Here is a 21,886-nt window from a genome sequence, read left to right on the forward strand (position 1 = left end):
TTAAAAACATTGTTTGATCAAACCATAACACAAGGTAAACCATGTCTAAAATCCAAACCATACAACCCATCAAAATATCAGAGTACAAATCCCAGTGAATCTCGTAAATGCGGAAACCAGAGTGTGTGCATGATGTGCCACTACCGCGCCAGCTCCTTCCCATTCGAAGAAGAGGTACCTGAAACCAAAACTGTAAAATGTAAGCACAAAGCTTAGTGAGTTCCCCCATCGTACCACATACCATACGAACACATAACATACATACTGCCAGGCTATTCTGGGGTGCCTGACTACCCGGTACGGCCATTCTGGGGTGCCGACCTACCCATACGGCCATTCTGGGGTGCCGTCCTACCCGTGTCAAGCCATTCTGGGGTGTTGACTACCCATGTCAAGCCATTATGGGGTGCTGACTACCCATCGGTCCTAACAACCGATCCTCGGGGACTGGTCCCCTCCTACTACCTCTATCGCATAACATAACAGGCCAGCATATAAACATATCATCACATACTGTCAGACATTTTTGGGGTGTCTGACTACCCTTCGGTCCTAACAACCGAACTCTACTACTATCACATATAATGTATCATGCTAACATATAACATAATAGGTGGTAGCAACCAAGATGATATCACAAAGACAATCATCTAACATATGACTCCTACTGGTGAGCCGGCATTGTGGCCGTAGACCCACCGCTACTGGAAGGTAACTCACCTCAAAGTAGCTGCTGAACTTATCGGGAACTGATTGACTGCTGCTGCTCCGGAAATCCTCCGGCTGCAATTCCCACAACATACTCAATCAAACACTGCTAACTGTCCTTTGGGTAAAATGACCATTTTACCCCTGGTCAAGCCCTAAGTCAAAGTCATAGTCAACTTTCAATTGACCCGACTCGCCGAGTTGGCTCTCCAACTCGTCGAGTCCCTATCCAGATGATTGTTCTGAGTCCCGTTTCTACTCGTCGAGTTAGGCTATGACTCGACGAGTTCTTCTTCTAAACTGATATTCAAGTCGTTCTTCCTACCCGCCGAGTTGTATGAACAACTCGTCGAGTTCATCTTCATCCGATGAACACTTATGCGGAGACTCGCCGAGTCTGTTCTTGATCTAAGGAGATTGCCTTGAACTCGCCGAGTCAGGGAATCGACTCGGTGAGTTCCTCCATAGATGAGTTCAACTTCCAACTCACTGTGTCACACCCCGTGACTCACTGCACACTCGACACTACGAAAAGGGGACAAATTTGGAGACTCGCGAGCAGACTCGCCGAGTCACATGAACGACTCGCCGAGTCGTTGCCATGCACCTACAAAATACACAGATTTGCTCGATTCCAGTCCATGCCATTCACAGATCTGGACTCCTAGAACACGAATCACACGTAAAGTTTCCAACTTTACGTGTAGATATTCACCCATGAGGGTTTTAGGGTTCAAAATGTACTCAAGAGGGTAGATCTAGGGTCTTCATGCAATGAGGGTCCATAAAGGCAACAGATCTGAGCTCCTGGAGCTCAACCATGCCTACATCTAAGGTCCAATCAGTTTATTACTAGATAATTTGCACATACAAACTTGGGGATTGGCTCAAGAATGACTTTCATGAAGTAATAAGCATAGAAACAGGGGAAAAATGGATTATACCTCAAAGAAACTGCTGAAAGAGTGCAAAGATGTCTGGATTCCTTTCCTTCCTCTTGATCTACTTCCCCTTCTTGCCTCAAAACCTTCAAGAACACACACAATAGCCTTAAACTCTCAAGGAACAAGCTTAGAACGAGGGTTGGGAGCTCTGGGGGTGAATGGGGGCTGGCATGGGGCGGATATGATGTTTAAATAGGGTGCAAACCCCTGAAACTTAGGGTTTCATCCAACAGCGGTGACTCACCGAGTCCAGGATATGGACTCGCCGAGTCGCCAACTTAAACGTGTCCTGGGTCCCGTCTCTACTCGGCGAGTCGGATCTATGACTCGCCGAGTCCAAGGCTAAAAATGGAAAATACTCAAATAAGATTTACATACCAGGAACCAGGTGCTACAAATCTCCCCCACTTATTTTAGAATTCGTCCTCAAAGTCTGCTGCTCGATCCTGAAACAGCTCGGGGTAATGCTCCATCATCTCGTCCACTGGCTATCAAGTCCATTCCGAACCCCTGCGGTTCTGCCATTGCACCTTCACTAGCTCCACTCTCTTGTTCCTCAAATCCTTCGACTTCCTGTCGAGGATTGCGACTAGGCGCTCAATGTAATTCAGGCTGTCATTAACCTGAATATCCTCTAACGACACTACCGCTGAATCATCCACTAGGCACTTCCGCAGCTGAGAAACATGGAAAGTGTTGTGGATCTGGCTGAGCTCGGCTGGCAGATCCAGCCTATACGCTACCTTGCCCACCCGGGTTACAACCCTGAACGGTCCGATGAATCTCGGGCCCAACTTGCCCCGCTTCCTGAATCGAATGACGCCTTTCCAAGGCGACACCTTCAGGAGAACCATATCCCCGACTTGGAACTCCAAGTCGGATCGACGCTTGTTGGTGTAACTTTTCTGCCGGCTCTGAGCGGTCTGAAGCCTGCTCCGAACCTGTTGGATCCTCTCGGTCATCTTGAGCACCACTTCGGTGCTCCCCATGACTCTCTGGCCAACTTCACCCCAGCATATCGGGGTCCTGCACCTTCATCCATACAACAACTCAAAAGGAGGACGGTCAATACTCGTGTGATAGCTGTTGTTGTATGAGAACTCGGCCAGGGGAAGATAGGTATCCCAGCTACCAGCGAAGTCTAGCACGCATGCCCACAACATATCCTCCAAAGTTTGGATGGTCCGCTCGCTCTGGCCATGTGTTTGCGGGTGAAAGGCGGTGCTAAAATGCAAACGAGTGCCCAACTTGTCATGAAATCTCTTCCAAAACCTGGAAGTAAAACGCACATCCCTGTCCGAGATCACCGATACCGGCACCCCGTGCCACGCCACGATCTCCCTGATATAGATGTCAGCCAATTTCTCGGCTGATATGCTCTCCTGAATCGGAATAAAGTGAGCACTCTTGGTCAGTTGATCCACGATGACCCAAATCGAATCCACTCCACGCGCGGTCCTGGGAAGCTTTGTAATAAAATCCATTGTGATATCTTCCCATTTCCATAGTGGAATGTCCAACGGCTGCATCTTACCATGCGGTCTCTGATGTTCGGCCTTGACCTTCCTGCAGGTCAAGCACCGCTCAACGTACCATGCCACATCCCGCTTCATGCAGGGCCACCAATAATCCAGACGAAGATCCCTATACATCTTTGTCGCCCCAGGATGAATAGAGAATCGGGACTTGTGCGCCTCCTCCATCAAAATCTGGCGCACGCCTCCGTGATACGGCACCCACACCCTACGATATAGTGTCAATAGTCCTCGGCTATCATAATCAAAGGAGGACACCTGACCCACCACGTGCTCGCTCTTCCGATGCTCCTCCTTGATAGCAACCTGTTGAGCCTCCCGAATTCACTCCAATAGGGGAGTCACTACGGTCATCCTCATGCATACGTCCCTGATCGGTGCCGCCTTGCAGCTAAGCGCATAGGCCACCACGTTGGCCTTCCCCGGGTGGTAAAGGATCTCGCAATCATAATCCTTCACCACATCCAACCACCGACGCTGCCTCATGTTCAGATTCGGCTGATCCATGAGATACCTCAGACTCTTGTGGTCCGTGTAGATGGTACATCGAACCCCGTAGAGGTAATGTCGCTAAATCTTGAGGGCAAAAACCACAGCCCCCAACTCCAAATCATGCGTCGGGTAGTTCGCCTCGTGAGGCTTGAGCTGCCTCGAAGCGTAGGCAATGACATGCCCCCTATGCATCAGAATTGCGCCCAACCCTGAAATGGACGCATCATAGTAAACCACAAAATCCTCTATGCCCTCTGGCAGGGCTAATATCGGCGCCTCGCACAATCTCTGTCTCAGTGTCTCAAATGCAGCCTGCTGCTCGGGTCCCCACTGAAAGACCACGACTTTCTTCGTCAGTCGCGTCAGGGGTATGGCTATCTTGGAGAAATCCTGGATAAATCTCCGATAGTAGCCCGCTAATCCCAGGAAACTCCGAATCTCAGATGGAGACTTCGGAACCTCCCATCTCATCACGGCCTCGACCTTGGCCGGATCGACCAGAATCCCGTTCTGGTTGACGAGGTGTCCAAGAAATTGCACCTCACGCAACCAGAACTCACACTTGGAGAACTTGGCATACAAGCTCTCCCTCCTCAGGGCCTCCAACACCTCTCTCAGATGCTCCTCATGCTCCTCCTGAGTCTTGGAATAAACCAAGATGTCATCGATAAAGACTATCACAGACCGATCCAGCATCGGTCTGCAAACGCGGTTCATGAGGTCCATGAACGCGGCAGGAGCATTGGTGAGCCCAAACGGAATCACCACAAACTCATAGTGGCCATAGCGTGTCCGAAACGCGGTCTTCTGCGTATCCTCCTCCCTGACCCTCATCTGATGATAACCCGAACGCAAGTCAATCTTGGAGAACCAAGATGCTCCCTGAAGCTGGTCAAAGAGGTCATCAATCCTCGGGAGTGGGTAACGGTTCTTCACTGTTACCTTGTTCGACTCCCGGTAATCTATACACATCCGATGCGACCCATCCTTCTTCTTCACAAATAGAATCGGGGCTCCCCAAGGCGAATTTCTCGGATGAATGAATCCCTTGTCTAGCAGCTCCTGCAGCTGCGTAAACAACTCCTGCATCTCGGGAGGAGCCAACCGATATGGTGCTTTGGATATCGGAGTCGCACCGGGGATAAGGTGAATCCTGAACTCCACCTGTCGCTCCGGAGGTATCCCAGGTAGCTCCTCCGGGAAAACATCTGCAAAATCTCGAACCATCGGAACCTCGCTCACTATCGCCTTACCCGCCTCCCGGGTATCCATCACATACGCGACATATCCTGCGCATCCCTGCTGAAGATAGCGCCTAGCCCTCGCTGCTGAACATACAGTGGGTCCATACTGCGGCCTCTCGCCATCAATCACTAACTCTCCCCCACTTGGGGTCCTGACCCGCACTAGCTGCTACTCGCAGTCTATCACCGCCCCATTAGGGCTCAACCAATCCATGCCAATAATCACCTTGTTCCCACGCAATGGAATGGGAACCAAGTCTACCAGGTAACGCTCCTTAAACAAACGCAGAACGCAATCTCGAAACACCATCTATGCTCGCACCGATCGATCATCAGCAATCTCTACCTCTAAAGGGAAATCTAACTCGCCTGAAGTCTCATGAAACCTCTTGCTAAGCGCAAGAGAGACGAACGATCGGGATGCAGCCGAGTCGAACAATACCTGAACTGGGATGTCGTTCACATGGAAGGATCCTAATGCATACATATACACACGGAGCACATATCAATATCATAACATCATAAAACAAAATATAGAGGGAAAGAATCATACCCGTCACCACATCGGGTGCGGCGTGTTCCTCCTTGGTAGTCAACTGGAATGCTAGGCTCCTCACCACCGGAGCCTCTGCCTTTCCCTGCCGGCCATCCGTGATCCGCAAGGTCGCTAGAGTTGGCGCCTTCACCGGCGCTGAAACTATCAACTGGGGGCAATTGGCCTTCTTGTTGCCCCTCTGGTTGCAGTGGAAATACAACAACTCTGATGTCTGAATAACTGCTGCCGGAGCAGTGCAATCCCTGCTGATGTGCCCAGACTTGCCGCACTTGTAGCAGCCTGATGATCCCATCCTGCACGCCCCCTTGTGCGGCCTGCTGCACTTCCTGCAGGGCCCGGTCCTGACTAGCCTTTCGACTTACCATCTGATCCCTTGGGCTTCTTCCCCGAAGCCCCTCCTGCCTGTCCCTCCTCTAATTTCCGTTTCCGGATGTGCTCCAAATCTATCTCCCTCTCCCTCGCCCTGGCAATCATCGAGTCCAAGGTAGGGCAAGCCGAAAAGCTAACATGCTCCCGGATGTCAGCTCGAAACATATCGTGATAACGAGTCCTCCTCATATCCTCGTCACCAGCATACTGGGGCACCAACAAAGCCCTCTCCCGGAACTTGGCGGTGATCTCCGCCACAGTCTCCGTCGTCTGTCTCATATCCAAAAACTCCCTGGCCAGCTGCTGAAGCTCGACAACCGGCGCAAACTCTACCCTGAACTTGGTCACAAAGTCCGACCAGGTCATAGCCTCGATAGCTGAGGCTCCCAACGAGTCACCCACTGACTCCCACCAATCCCGGGCTCGGTCCCGTAAACACCCCGCTGCATATCTCACCTTCGACCCCTCGGGGCAGAAGCTAGTCAACTGTGCAGACTCGATGTCTGCAATCCATCGCCTGGCAGCAATAGGGTCTTTCACCCCATGGAAGTCCGGCGCACCACTGTCCCTGAAGTCCTTGAAGGACAGTGTGCGAGATCCCGACTGGCTAGATGCCAAATCACTCCTGAATGCCCGCAGGCGATCCTCCATCAACTCCATAATCCCTTCCTTTATCGACCCAAAGAGAATGGGGGACTCAAGAATGCCTCTGGTGATCTCTGACGCGATGAACTCGCGTAGCCCTTCATCTACCGGCTCGGAACCTGATCCCGAACCTGACCCCTCTCCAGAACCGCCATCCACCGGCCTCGATCGAAGTACCACCATTCTGCAATACATCACAACAATCATTAGATATACTGATACTTCCTGAGGGATCACAGCTACTTACAAGTTCCCTAGTCTTGTCTTGGCCTTCCTTGGTTCGGGTACGGATCCTCTGCTTTCAGTAGTATGGGCCCATACTACCTTCCACATCTATCTGTACCTTCTTCAAGGACTGCCTCGACTCCACCAGGTCCCTTACACTAAGGCTGGTTACTACTATACTCATCCCAGGCTCGCCCTAGGGAAATCTCCGGCTCTACTCGATCCAGTCCTCAGCTGCTGCAGGCCTCCTTGTAATGCCAATTAGCCATCACCCGAATACCATCACATGCGACGAGACTTAGATAATCCTTCGAGTACCCGACTCGTCCCTACAACGGTTGGACTCAAACAAGAGCTGCGCAGTAGGATCCAATCCGGTACTCTAAGATTATTCAACTCTGATCACATGTGATGTGACGTATTCGCCTAATGGCTAATTCCCATTATTCGGAGTCCGACGTAGCACGAAGCAAGCAACATTCAAACAAGGGAAACAACCTCAAGCAATTCCGCTCTCATAGAGAGAAACTGAACTAGCACACCGTGCTAACTCATACTATCAGGCACACCCTAACATGCTACCCTACTGCTGTCTACTCTATACTAGCATGCAATTCTCATATAGGTGGAACACATAAAGCAAGCACATAAGGCATCACTCCTAGATCCTTAGTCCTATTCTAGCATGCTGTTCTACAAAAGCTGATAAACATAACATAAACTTGTATGGGTACTTTGGGGAATACTTACTTGAGCTCGGCCGGTCGCGCACATCACACACACTTTGTTCATTCTTAAGCTCTTTTCTCCATTTAGAAAAAATTTCTTTTAAAAAAAATCTTTTGATCACTCGATTTGAGTTCAGACACCCCCGAAGGTGAGTCCGAATCCCTCAAACCAGGGCTCTGATACCAACTTGTAACGACCCAATTTTCACGTCCGAAAATTTCGTTTTAAAAACATTACTTTAGAAAACATTAACAATTAAAAACATTGTTTGATCAAACCATAAAACAACGTAAACCATGTCTAAAAGCCAAACCATACAAACCATCAGAATATCATAGTACAAATCCCAGTGAATCTCGTAAATGCGGAAACCAGAGTGTGTGCATGATGTGCCACTACTGCGCCAACTCCTTCCCCTTCGAAGAAGAGGTACCTGAAACCAAAACTGTAAAACGTAAGCACAAAGCTTAGTGAGTTCCCCCATCGTACCACATACCATACGAACACATAACATACATACTGCCAGGCTATTCTGTGGTGCCTGACTACCCGGTATGGCCATTCTGGGGTGTCGACCTACCCATACGGCCATTCTGGGGTGCCGTCCTACCCGTGTCAAGCCATTCTGGGGTGCTGACTACCCATGTCAAGCCATTCTGGGGTGCTGACTACCCATCGGTCCTAACAACCGATCCTCAGGGACTGGTCCCCTCCTACTACCTCTATCGCATAACATAACAGGCCAACATACAAACATATCATCACATACTGTCAGACATTTCTGGGGTGTCTGACTACCCTTCGGTCCTAACAACCGAACTCTACTACTATCACATATAATGTATCATGCTAACATATAACATAATAGGTGGTAGCAACCAAGATGATATCACAAAGACAATCATCTAACATATGACTCCTACTGGTGGGCCAGCATTGTGGCCGTAGACCCACCGCTACTGGAAGGTAACTCACCTCAAAGTAGCTGCTGAACTAATCGGGAACTGATTGACTGCTGCTGCTCCGGAAATCCTCCGGCTGCAATTCCCACAACATACTAATCAAACACTGCTAACTGTCCTTTGGGTAAAATGACCATTTTACCCCTGGTCAAGCCCTAAGTCAAAGTCATAGTCAACTTTCAATTGACCCGACTCGCCGAGTTGGCTCTCCAACTCGCCGAGTCCCTATCCAGACGATTGTTCTGAGTCCCGTTTCTACTCGTCGAGTTAGGCTATGACTCGACGAGTTCTTCTTCTAAACTGATATTCAAGTCCTTCTTCCTACTCGCCGAGTTGTATGAACAACTCATCGAGTTCATCTTCATCCGATGAACACTTATGCGGAGACTCGTCGAGTCTGTTCTTGATCTAAGGAGATTGCCTTGAACTCGCCGAGTCAGGGAATCGACTCGCCGAGTTCCTCCATAGATGAGTTCAGCTTCCAACTCACTGAGACACACCCTGTGACTCACTGCACACTCGACACTACGAAAATGGGACAAATTCGGAGACTCGCGAGCAAACTCGCCGAGTCACATGAATGACTCGCCGAGTCGTTGCATGCACCTACAATATACACAAATTTAATCGATTCCAGTCCATGCCATTCACAGATCTGGACTCCTAGAACACGAATCACACGTAAAGTTTCCAACTTTATGTGTAGATATTCACCCATTAGGGTTTTAGGGTTCAAAATGTACTCAAGAGGTTAGATCTAGGGTCTTCATGCAATGAGGATCCATAAAGGCAACAGATCTGAGCTCCTGGAGCTCAACCATGCCTAGATCTAAGGGCCAATCAGCCTATTACGAGATAATTTGAACATACAAACTTGGGGATTGGCTCAAGAATGACTTTCATGAAGTAATAAGCATAGAAACAGGGGAAAAACGAATTATACCTCAAAGAAACTGCTGAAAGAGTGCAAAGATGTCTGGATTCCTTTCCTTCCTCTTGATCTACTTCCCCTTCTTGCCTCAAAACCTTCAAGAACACACACAATAGCCTTAAACTCTCAAGGAACAAGCTTAGAACGAGGGTTGGGAGCTCTGGGGGTGAATGGGGGCTGGCATGGGGCGGATATGATGTTTAAATAGGGTGCAAACCCCTGAAACTTAGGGTTTCATCCAACAGCGGTGACTCACCGAGTCCAGGATATGGACTCGCCGAGTCGCCAACTTAAACGTGTCCTGGGTCCCGTCTCTACTCGGCGAGTCGGATCTATGACTCACCGAGTCCAAGGCTAAAAATGGAAAATACTCAAATGAGATTTACATACCAGGAACAAGGTGCTACATTTTAATTAATATTAGTCAAGAATTAATAAGAATTAAGATTGTGGCTAAAAGAGATTAATTAAACTCATATTAAAGGGGTGGACGAATTCTATGGGGAAACCCATTAGAAATCGTCCTAGCCTTTAAGGAAGGAGTCAATGGGTTGCTTAGGGCTTAAGCATCCAAATTAGGGTATCCTTATCAGATAACCCCAATAGCCTCACTATTTAAGGACCCCTTGGGCACCAAAAACGTGGGAAACTGAATCCTTGGGGTTTCTACACGTTTTTGAGTGTTCCTTCTCTTCTCCTCTTCATCCTCTTGCTCTTGGTGTTTGTGAACCATTAAAGGAGTGACATTTGTGACTCTAAGCTTTCTAAAGTCAATACAAGGAGGATTTGAGATTGTTATTGCTACATAACAATCAAGGTATGATCTAAACCCTAATTCATATGTTATATTGATTATCATACTCTAGATCTAGGGTTTATAATCTTGGATGAATTGCATGTACAATAGAGAAACCTAGATCCAAGCATTAGGGTGTGTATGAGCACATAGGATGTTCTTATGGACAAAACCCATCAGTGGTATCAGAGCCTTGATTGGTTTCTATTGTATTGATGCCTTGTATGTTTGTTCAAGTTGCAAAAATCGAGTTTTGAGCCACCTGACTGATGAACTCGGCGAGTTCCAATGTGGACTCGGCGAGTAGCTCCAACTCGGCGAGTCCATAGAGGAACTCGGCGAGTTCGAGCGTCAGTTAGGTGGATTTTTGGGATTTTTACCTATTTTGACTTAGGATAATTGCCATAATTGTTTAAAATTAATAAAATTCGAATTTTGTTAATCCCTTATGATTATCCTTGTCAAAATAAAAGATTTTGGTCATCTAATTAGATAATTGTTACCTTATTTGATAAATGTTAAATTAAGGAAATTATTTGATCATTATCTTGCAACAATTTGAACTAGATCTAATTAGATAACCACCAATTAATAGTTAATTGCCTTATTTGAATTATGTGATCTAGAATATTCTTGAGAAAGTTTGAAAAGTTTCAATTTTTCCCCTTTAGATTTTATAGTTTAAATTTGAACTCAAAAGTTTTGTTTTGAAATTTAAATAGTTGAAACCCTAATGTTTTGAAATGTTTCAAAACTTGCCCTCAAGTTTTGGAATTTAAAAGTTGATTAAAAGTTTAATTTAGGAATGTTAAATTCTAAAACCCTAGTATTGTTTGAAAAGTTCAAATCACACCCTTATGGTTTTATTAATTAATTAAAGTGTATAATTAAAAGAAATTAGTAAATCCATAAAGTTTTGGTGTACAATTTAATTAAATTAAAAGTATAATTATTAAATTAGACCACCTAGTATTTTAAAAGTATAAAATACACCCTATACTATATATAACATTAAAAGTCTAAAATTATATATATGTATAAGTAAAAGTCAGTCTTACCGTTAGTATGCCTCATTCACGAAGCTGGTCTATAAGGGGTGTTTAAGGAAATTGTCTATAAAATGGCGATTGAATGGGTATCCACTCTTACCCACCGCACTCTTGACTAGTGGAGGGTCGTTAGCCGAACGGGTAGGATAGGACAAAACCTTCCATTATAAGTATAATGAAGTACAAAAGTAACTAAATGTTTTACAAATTCCCAATCTTAGTTACTTAAGCAAAAGTGAATTGATGCAATTCCATCAAATTACACTTTGTGCCCTTGCGAAGACGTTAGTGGAGCGTGTGTGGTTTACCGGCACATCGAATAGGTGACCGTAACATGTGAGGGAACCATGTAAGTTTGCATGGTTATTCACACACGCTTTGTGATCATCGGCATCCCAGTCACAAACTAGAGGGGCATATCGAGATTTAAACATGCCATTGAAATGTTCAATGGATCTAGGAGTTTTCATAGATTTAAAACTTAAATTTCTTTTAGTTTTTCATGGTGGAAATTAGTGAATTGTCATTCACTTACCTTCAAATATTCTGCAACTAGATTACGGCATCCTTTTTCTAGGTTGTAGCATATTGTGTTGGGTCCTAGCCTTAATATCTCATTTGGGTGATTTATTAAGGACTCAATCTATCAACTAACTTGAATTTAATTTAATCCCGTTTTGTAGATGTCAAAGTACGACAACTATGGTCTTCCCAAATCTAGTGGAACAATATTTCCACATGAAGATGATATTCCACGATTCAATCGAGGAACAAGAGATCATGCTTCACTTCCTCCTCCTCCTCCTGTTGTTCTCCCTAACCCACAAGAATGAAGAATTGAAAGGTTCAATGTCACTTAAGCCCTATTGGAAATGAAACATGAAGATGGTAAACCCGTGTGTGCCCACGTTCTAGGAATGAAATCACACATCGATAGGTTAATAATGTTGGGTGCATTATTCCCTGATGAGTTGGCTATAGGCTGGGTTCTACAGTCACTCCCTGAATCATATAATCAGTTCAAAACAAAGTATTATATGATGGATCATGATGCAAACCTCATTGACCTAACTTACATGCTCATTGCTGCTGAATCAGAAACGGTTTGGCAAAGCAATGGAGCATATTTGTTGGGAAAGTCAACCAACCATGCTTCCAAGGACGTTCTAGGAGAACCGACCTGCGTTTGCTGCAAAGAGAAAGGGCGTTGGATACAAGTCTGCCCTAAAAGCCTGAAGAGTCCAGAAGATGGGAGAGTCAAAGAATATGGTTGTGCTTCAGGTAAAATCCACCATCTAACTCAATTAAGTTCCTATTCGTTGATTCTTATTGTGATAAGATTGCATTTGAATGGTTTGCAGGATCAATGAAAAGAGAGAAAGCTTGATGAAAGAGCAAGATGAATCTAATCACGAAGAAATGGATCTCGATCGCATGGATTCGAAGATTAGATTTGAGCTTAGAAAGTTATGATAGAGTAGTTACGAATATTTGATTACATAATTTTTCAATTGATTTTGCATTGTAAGGACAAATGTTTTCCGCTGCTTTTATGAATAAAAATAGATTTTGGTTTGACTTATTTATTTATTTATTTCCTTACAATGAAATCGTTATAAAAAAATTGGTGTTTGCATATTTCTACAACAAATGGATGTGATTCTTGATCATGTTATTTGTGGAAATGTCAAGGATTTACCAAATGGGGAAAGTTTCTCATCACCCAAGTTTCAATTGGATAGAGACTTGGAATCATACAACAAACATTGCATGATAAATGAGAAGTTTCATATTTGGAAACTAGACTAATTCGTTGACAAAGTGTCAAGTGAATGACTAGGAGATCCAGTACACAAGGTTATGTGTTAATCAAGTCCACCGCAAGAGTAACAAAGATATTCATCATGATTTACTAAAGGTTTAGTAAATATTATTATACTTATAAGATTAAGTGTAACTCTGAATTGATTGAAAAAGGTTTAAATCAATAGCAGAACGAATAAAAAGAATCAAGTAGGCAGAAAGATAAAAGTTTCTCTATTCTAAGAAGAAGGGAGATTACATTTTATTATGTTTTATGATAAGTCTTAAAGTTAAGATTGTGAGATTGAGTGACAAGTCTAAGAAGGTTTATAACACTCATCAAATGTAGAATATGGAAAAAGTTTTCTTATTCTTGCACATTTGAAACTGGAAACTTGTGATGTCTTGTATAAGATAAAGATCAACTAGGACCAATTTTGTGAAGTGTTTTGTCTTTATAAAAAACTACATTAACTCTTGAATATTTTTTGTCAAGAAATGTTTATTGAAAAGAGAATCTTATATGTCAAGGAGTCAATGGGAGTCTTAATGGTCTTGAAAGGTTTCAATAACAAATCAAAATAAACCTTATCGAACATCACTAGCACACGACTTGAGGTTTACAACCTATCGTGTTGACATTATCTTGTTGTTGCGGCGTTCCAATCGAGTTAATTATGCATGTGAGTTCTATGATCTCTCATTTGAATGCATAAAAGGCAAGGACCTTAATCAATGAAAAGTACATTGATAGGAAAGGGTGAGATGCTTAACTACTTGGAAAACATGGTGGGCAGCCGTGTTACCATAAGGCAAGAAATCAAGATTAAGAATGTTCGGTCCATATGAGTTTGAATTTGTCGCAAACCTTGGTTTTGACAAAATTCACATGGATAGAAACACATACGCCATTAAAATCTAAGTGTCATAAGATTCCCCCCTTCATGAAAATGACTGTGACGAAATGCTGATTGTGAAAATTGGATTCTCGAATTTGATTATGGTTACGGTATCCCTTTCCATGATTCGAATTGTGAGATTTGGAAATTAGTCTGAATTGTTTAGACACACATATAAGCTATCTAAAGGAAAGGTGTATAAGCTTAGATAAAGGATTATCAAAGCATTAGGTATTAGAAACATGAACTTAAGATATTCAGTAAGTATTGTTTTCTGGAAGTTAAGTTGTTTTCTGAATACATGTCAAAGCTAGTGGGAGCATAAGAGTTATGATTATATGATAATAATCATCATTATAGTGGGAGCATAAATGTTATGATTGTATGATTATTAAGGCAAGTATTGCAAGTTAGCAATATTAATTATAGAAAACAAGAGTTATACTTTGCAAAGTTGTAAGGGTTGAATAGTTGTTTTACTATAATTAAGGGAGAGAAAATTATGCTTCATTTCAAATCTAAAGGTTTAGGTTGTGGAATGTTAATAAATTTAGTCAAGGATACAGAGTGTGTTCTTAAATTTCGACTATGATTACGGCATTCCTCTTCATAAAGTTCGAATTATGAGAACGTAGCACATAAAATATTATGGCAGAAGATTGATAAAGTATCAAATATTTTTGTAAGACATTATGCGTCTTGTCCCATACGCTTAGGGTATAGGATCGATTGTAAATACTATAATATTTTACCATTCTAAATTTTCCAAATGTCCAGGACATTTAGAGGGAAAAGGACAAGAATCGGTTTTGACTAAGATAGTTAAACAACTATCAAAGGACAATCCAAAGTTCGTCGAGGATTGGTCGCTTGTGAGTAGTTGGAAGTATAGTATTGGATGGAGCATATCGACATTATTATGAATAGATAAGATTCTATTAAGAATGAGTTGTCATATGGAAAATATGGAAACGTTTCCATATTGGGAGTTAGATATTGAGAATCTATGTCTAGATTAGAATCTTTATGCAAAAGGATGTTCAAAGAAATGTACTTTGAGTGAGAGACATCACATCTATGGAATTGTCTTGTAACAATTTCTGATAGAGAGCTTTGTAATTCATTGGCAATAGTCATTGTGACCTTAGTGCAGTGACATTAAAAAAAAAGAATCATTGCATAAAATGTTAGAATCTAACATATTCTATAAGTGACAAGAATTTGATATTCTTATACTTATGATAAGGATTGGGAGTTGTGAAATGAGTATGATTGTAAATGTGTTCATTTGATCTATTTCACAAAGTAAGAACCATAGGTAAACATTGTGTGCATGCTAAGAGCATGGGACAAGTGTGGTAATAATTCAAGTAAGAAGTTGATTACCAAAACGTCAAATAATGAGTAATCGGTATAGTGATAAATAAAAGGTGTTTTATTTATACTCAAAGGTTTGAGGCCATATGGGATTAGTATTATTCTTGTGTTTCACTTTGCATGTTTTGACTTCCTGAATAATTTAATTGGTAGTAGATATGAATGAAGACTGTCGTGAATTGGTGTGTGGATTGTCTAAAGAGTATTAGACATAAGAAAATGTTTGTTGCAACGTTCATGAGTGCTTATGAATATGATTTGAGCATTGGATTAAACCCACGCTCACTTGGATCACTTCATGGATTTTTATCACGAGTGATTGGTGAGAGGATAACATCTTATATTCTTGAAACCGAGATGTGTGAGTTGTATCTTGCGAGTCGGTTACACATTGATAATATGTAAACGCACTAGTAACTTGGTGTTATAAAACATATTGTTGTGTGTGATTTGGTGAGTGAGTGCAAGCGAGCATTGAGTCAAAGTTTATTCGTTCCTTTTATTTAAAGTAGGATAAAAGCGATATTTGTGGGCCCCTCGATGATTTAGTGATGCCACCTAAGCGCTTAGCCAAGCCGGGACTAAATTGATGTGTTCAATTGTAGTTTGTTGTCAGTCGTCATAAATCTGAATTCGGGAAACAACACATAGACAGAGAGAATGATTTAGATCCATGTCTCAGTCTGTACGATAATATCTAGAATGGAGGAATATATATGATCCCTTATCTAAAGGACACGCGTATCTGATAAGATCAGAGTTGACAACAGCTTTAGAAAGCTACGATTGCAGATCAGGATCTGAAGTCATACGTGGAATAGTTATTACACTTATCCAAGTGGGAGACTGTTGGATTAGTGTCTAAGTCCATAACTATATTGGTATGTACTTGATCCGATGGTGCATGGTCCTTTTAGGTTGCCTTCACCAAAGCAACTTGATAGGATGAATTATGGAGAGAAATGATTAAATGTGATTTATTAATATATTATGTGAATAATATATTAAAGGAGAAATCATATTGTTTAATTAATATTAGTCAAGAATTAATAAGAATTAAGTTTGTGGCTAAAAGAGATTAATTAAACTTAAGGGACTAGAACTATCAATTGTATGATAGTTGAATATTGAGCTAATGGACTTCATATTAAAGGGGAGGATGATTTCTATGGGGAAACCCATTAGAAATCGTCCTAGGGCCTTTAAGGAAGGAGTCCATGGGTTGCTTAGGGCTTAAGCATCCAAATTAGGGTTTCCTTATTGGATAACCCTATTAGCCTCACTATTTAAGGACCCCTTGGGCACCAAAAACGTGGGCAACTGAATCCTTGGGGTTTCTACACCTTTTTGGGTGTTCCTTCTCTTCTCCTCTTCATCCTCTTGCTCTTGGTGTTTGTGAACCATTAGAGGAGTGACATTTGTGACTCTAAACTTTCTAAAGTCAATACAAGGAGGATTTGAGATTGTTATTGCTACATAACAATCAAGGTATGATCTAAACCCTAATTCATATGTTATATTGATTATCATACTCTAGATCTAAGGTTTATAATCTTGGATGAATTGCATGTACAATAGAGAAACCTAAATCCAAGCATTAGGGTTTGTATGAGCACATAGGATGTTCTTATGGTCAAAACTCATCAATAATTGTTTATAGTCTTTTTGTTTACGGATGAATGTAAATAGTGATTATTAAAGAATAAGATTCATATTGTTTAGAAAATGTATTCTTGATAATATGATGTATAATTCTTTAAACATATTTAATATAAAAAGTATCTGGAATGAAATAATATTCTGCAAGAATAAAACCGCAAATATATTTATTAGTTTATTGTTGCCTTTTTGTCATTCTGATAGAATAAAATCGGTTATTATTAAAAGTAATACTAAAATGTAATTAGAATTAATTTTAAAAATTCAGATTTTTTAAAAATAAAGGAATTAATGATCCCTTAAAATCCGAAAATTTCCTTCTTTAAAATAGGTTAATTGATCAAAATATCATTTTGCTGAAATTTATATAATTATATGATACATGTTACCCTACTGTAATATCATAGACATTCAGATCATGATTGTTGATACTATTCATCCAGTGGTCCATATCTATACATTCTGACATACAATAATTAGTAAAAACAAAATAACCTAAACCTATATACTTCCTTTTGTGGAAGTTAATAACCGTTGCTGAAAATTGAAAATTATAACTTTTATTTATGTAGAATTATTCGTCTACCTATCTCAAAGTTTTTAAAAATATAAAATTATATATATACTAAAGTTAAAAAGTTAAAAGTTCTTAAAAGTAAAGCTTCCAAAAATTACTAAGAGTAACTTAATCCAAATTATTAACATGTCAATTTATTTATGAAGTTAAGTGTGCATTCAAAATTCATTTTTGAATAACTTTTTACCCATTTGACTAGTTTCCCGTTAACCTAGTTCTTTTTATTTCAACTATGCAGTAAATATAAATATCATAGTAAATATACTATTATGGCGACTTTTTTCAATTGGTTGTGAATAAGAATTTTGAGTTAATTTGATGTGTGTAAATAAACCACACCGAGTTATATCATAATTTTAGGTTTTGGAGTCAAGAAACAAACCAATTGAAAAATACGAAACAATACTCAAACAACCACTCCTTTCTAGGATTTTTTGAATTAAAATAAAGTCCATTTCTATACTTCCAAACTGACCAACACATGGTAGCAAATGATGACTTGAAGAGCTTTTTTCAAAGTTGACATGCGAACTGAATCCAACCAAAGGATCACATGCCTAACCGAATTGAAATCGGGAGGTTGCAAGTCACACCAAGAAAAAAACCTATGCCAGAGGTTTTTCAACATATGATTTATCCGATTTTGACCTGAATCCATAATCTAGGCTGTAGACCAGTACATATAATAGTAATATATATTTCAGTTACATATCGATAAACTGACTTTTGCTACAAACAATAAGAAAATAAATAAATGAATCATTCATATTTGATTATTATACCCCAAATAAAAAAAAAATAGAAATTCTGAAAACGATTAAAACACATAATTAGATGACAAAAAAAGATTGATACCGTTTAAGCACATACCAATAATACAAAAGCAAAAGAAAAAGACGCTGGCAATGAATGAAATGGGACAAAACGCAGTGAAGGATATGTGTGTGGGTGTGTGTGTGTTTTTGGAACATATCGAATTTGTAAGAGATTTTGTTTCGGAAATGGGTTGGTGCCACTTCACAACATGTGCATCTTAGTACTTCCTTTTTGTTCGCTAGTGTATATATATATAGATGGCCAAATCATCAAGTCGAATAGTATGGAAACCTGTAAAAGAAAAAAAAAAGTTTAACTTTTAATGAGTTAAATATGTTCATATGTCAACGTTTTCTTATTATCTTCTGATATATATATATATATATATATATATATATATATATATATATATATATATATATATATATATATATATATATATATATATATATATATATATATATATATATATATATATATATATATATATATATATATATATATATATATATATGAGAAAAGTGAATATACCTTTAAGGGTATATAAGCTTAGGTACCCAAACTCATAATAATATATTGTTTTGTTTGATATATTCATTATAATATTATTAAACTTCAATGTTTAACTTGATTTATAATCAATATTTTTAAATTTCACTATTATCTTCCTCTTAAATCACATCTTTTTTTCGAACACTTACTAGGTTATATATATTATTGTTGAAAATGACAATTATGTAAGAGGAAGATAAATATGAAATTTATAAAAATCTTTGAACTAATTCAAGTTAGAAGTTGAATTATAAGAACATTGGACAATTACAAAGTCTATATATGATCCAAAATGATACAATATGGTAAGTTTAGGTACCTAAGCTTATATACCCTTAAGGTTATATTCACTTTTCCATATATATATATATATATATATATATATATATATATATATATACATATATATATATATGGGAAAAGTGAATATACCCTTAAGGGTATACAAGCTTAGGTACCCAAACTCACCATACTACATCGTTTTGTATCATATATATACATTGTAATTGTCTAATGTTCTTATAATTCAACTTCTAACTTGATTTCATTCAAAGATTTTTATAAATTCACATTTATTTACCTCTTAAATAATTTTCATTTTCAACTATAATATATATAGTCTAATTGATGTTCATCAAAAAGATGTGATGTAAAAGGAAGATAATAATGAAATTTTGAAAATCTTGAAAGTAATCAAGTGAAAGATTGAAGTTGAAGAACATTATAATAAATATATCAAACAAAACGACATATTTTGGTGAGTTTAGGTACCTAAGCTTATATACCCTTAAGGGTATATTCACTTTTCCCTATATATATATATATATATATATATATATATATATATATATATATATATATATATATATATATTCATTTGAGACCAACTATATTTTATGATACCATGAGATGCATTTTTTTATTTTTTTCTTATTTTTTTTAAATTTTTTAAAATTTTTTTTTTAATTTTTTTTAGTTAATTCAAGTTCCGAAAATAATATTTAAAAAAAGAATTTTTGGATTTTTCCATTTATTTTGCATTTTAAAATTATTTTTTAGAATATGTACAGTGTAATATTCTATTAGAATATTTTACGTATTTTACAAAAAAAAAAACGAGATTTTTATTTTTATTTTTTTTAGTTAATTTAAGTCCCGAAAATAATATTTAAAAAAAGAATTTTTAGATTTTTCCATTTATTTTGCGTTTTAAAATTATTTTTTAGAATATGTACAGTGTAATATTCTATTAGAATATTTCACGTATTTTTAAAAAAAAAATGGGATTTTTTTTAGTTAATTGAAGTTCCGAAAATAATATTTAAAAAAAAGAATTTTTAGATTTTTCCAGTTATTTTGCTTTTTAAAATTATTTTTAGAATATGTCAGTGTAATATTCTATTAGAATATTTCATGTATTTTTCAAAAAAAACGAGATTTTTTTATACTTTTTTTATTTTTTTTAGTTAATTCAAGTTCCAAAAATAATATTTAAAAAAAGAATTTTTGGATTTTTCCATTTATTTTGGATTTTAAAATTATTTTTAGATTTTGTCTTACGGTCTCACAAAATTAGAATGGTCTCAAATAAACCTACACCTATATATATATATATATATATATATATATATATATATATATATATATATATATATATATATATATATATCATACATACTTATAAAGCTAACATTTTTCTTCTTGAATCTCATGCATTTGAGACCCCTATTTATTTTTCCTTTCACTACATTCATTTGAAACTCCCATGAATTTTCAGTTTCTTTCTAATAATTATTATAAATTGGTTAATAAGGTTAAATAAATATTAAACCTAAAGTTTAATCATATATATATATATATATATATATATATATATATATATATATATATATATAATTTTAATATTAAAAGAATATATTTTCTTCTACTTATAAAGTTATGTTTTTAACTTTTAACATATTATACTTAATTTATTAGGTCTAATATGTTGTTATATGTAAACCATTATTATTTTAAAGCTACAACTTTTGAACAATTTATATAAAATACTTAAATTATTAATTTAAATATAACCTTACAGGATCAACTTAAATATAAATTTTAGTTCATCTTAAACAATCTATAGAATATTTTGTAGAAAGTTAAAAGTGATAAATTTTAGTGTATTTTAATAATGATTATAAGTTGGTTAATAAGGTTAAATACGTATCAAACCTAAAGTGTAATCATAAATAAACTAAATTTCAATATTAAAATAATATTTTTACTTCTAATTATAAAGTTATGTCTTTAACTTTTAACATATTATACTTAATTTATTAGATTTATTATGTTGTTGTATGTAAACCATTATCAGTGTAAAACTACAACTTTTGAACAATTTGGACAAAATACTTAATTTGTTAATTTAAATATAACATTACAGAGTTAACTTCAATATAAGTTTCAGTTTTACTTAAAAAAACCCAAAAAATATTTTGTTAATAATTAAAAGTGATAAATTATAGTGATAAATGCAAAAACTAATTTGTAATATAAATTTAACTAATATATTTTCTAAATATATTTTTATAATCATAAAAGTTTTTAAATAAGTAACTTAAAATAACTTACAATAACAATAGTTAAAAATAACCCTATATAATGATTATATTATTATCTTTAAAATAAAAAAAAATTGTTTGACGTTTTAAATAATTACAATGATAGAAATTGAAATGTTAAGCATATATATTTTAAAAAATTAATTAAGAATAGCAACAACTATAAATAACATTAAACCATATATTATATTTAATTTTATTCATGGGTAACCCGTGGGTAGAGTTAGTTCAAAAGATTAAGATTATGCAGTTTTAATAGATTATCATATAATTCAAAATAATCAATATATTATATCAAATTAGTATACAAATTATTATATCAAATTCAACAACAACAATATTGTTATATTAAAAAAAACATATATTTGTAAAAATTTCAGCTATATAGATACTTCTTCGCAACGCGCAGACATTC

The sequence above is a fragment of the Lactuca saligna genome, chromosome 4 (assembly GCF_052625555.1).
Source record: "Lactuca saligna cultivar CGN05327 chromosome 4, ASM5262555v1, whole genome shotgun sequence".
NCBI classification, from domain to species: domain Eukaryota; kingdom Viridiplantae; phylum Streptophyta; class Magnoliopsida; order Asterales; family Asteraceae; genus Lactuca; species Lactuca saligna.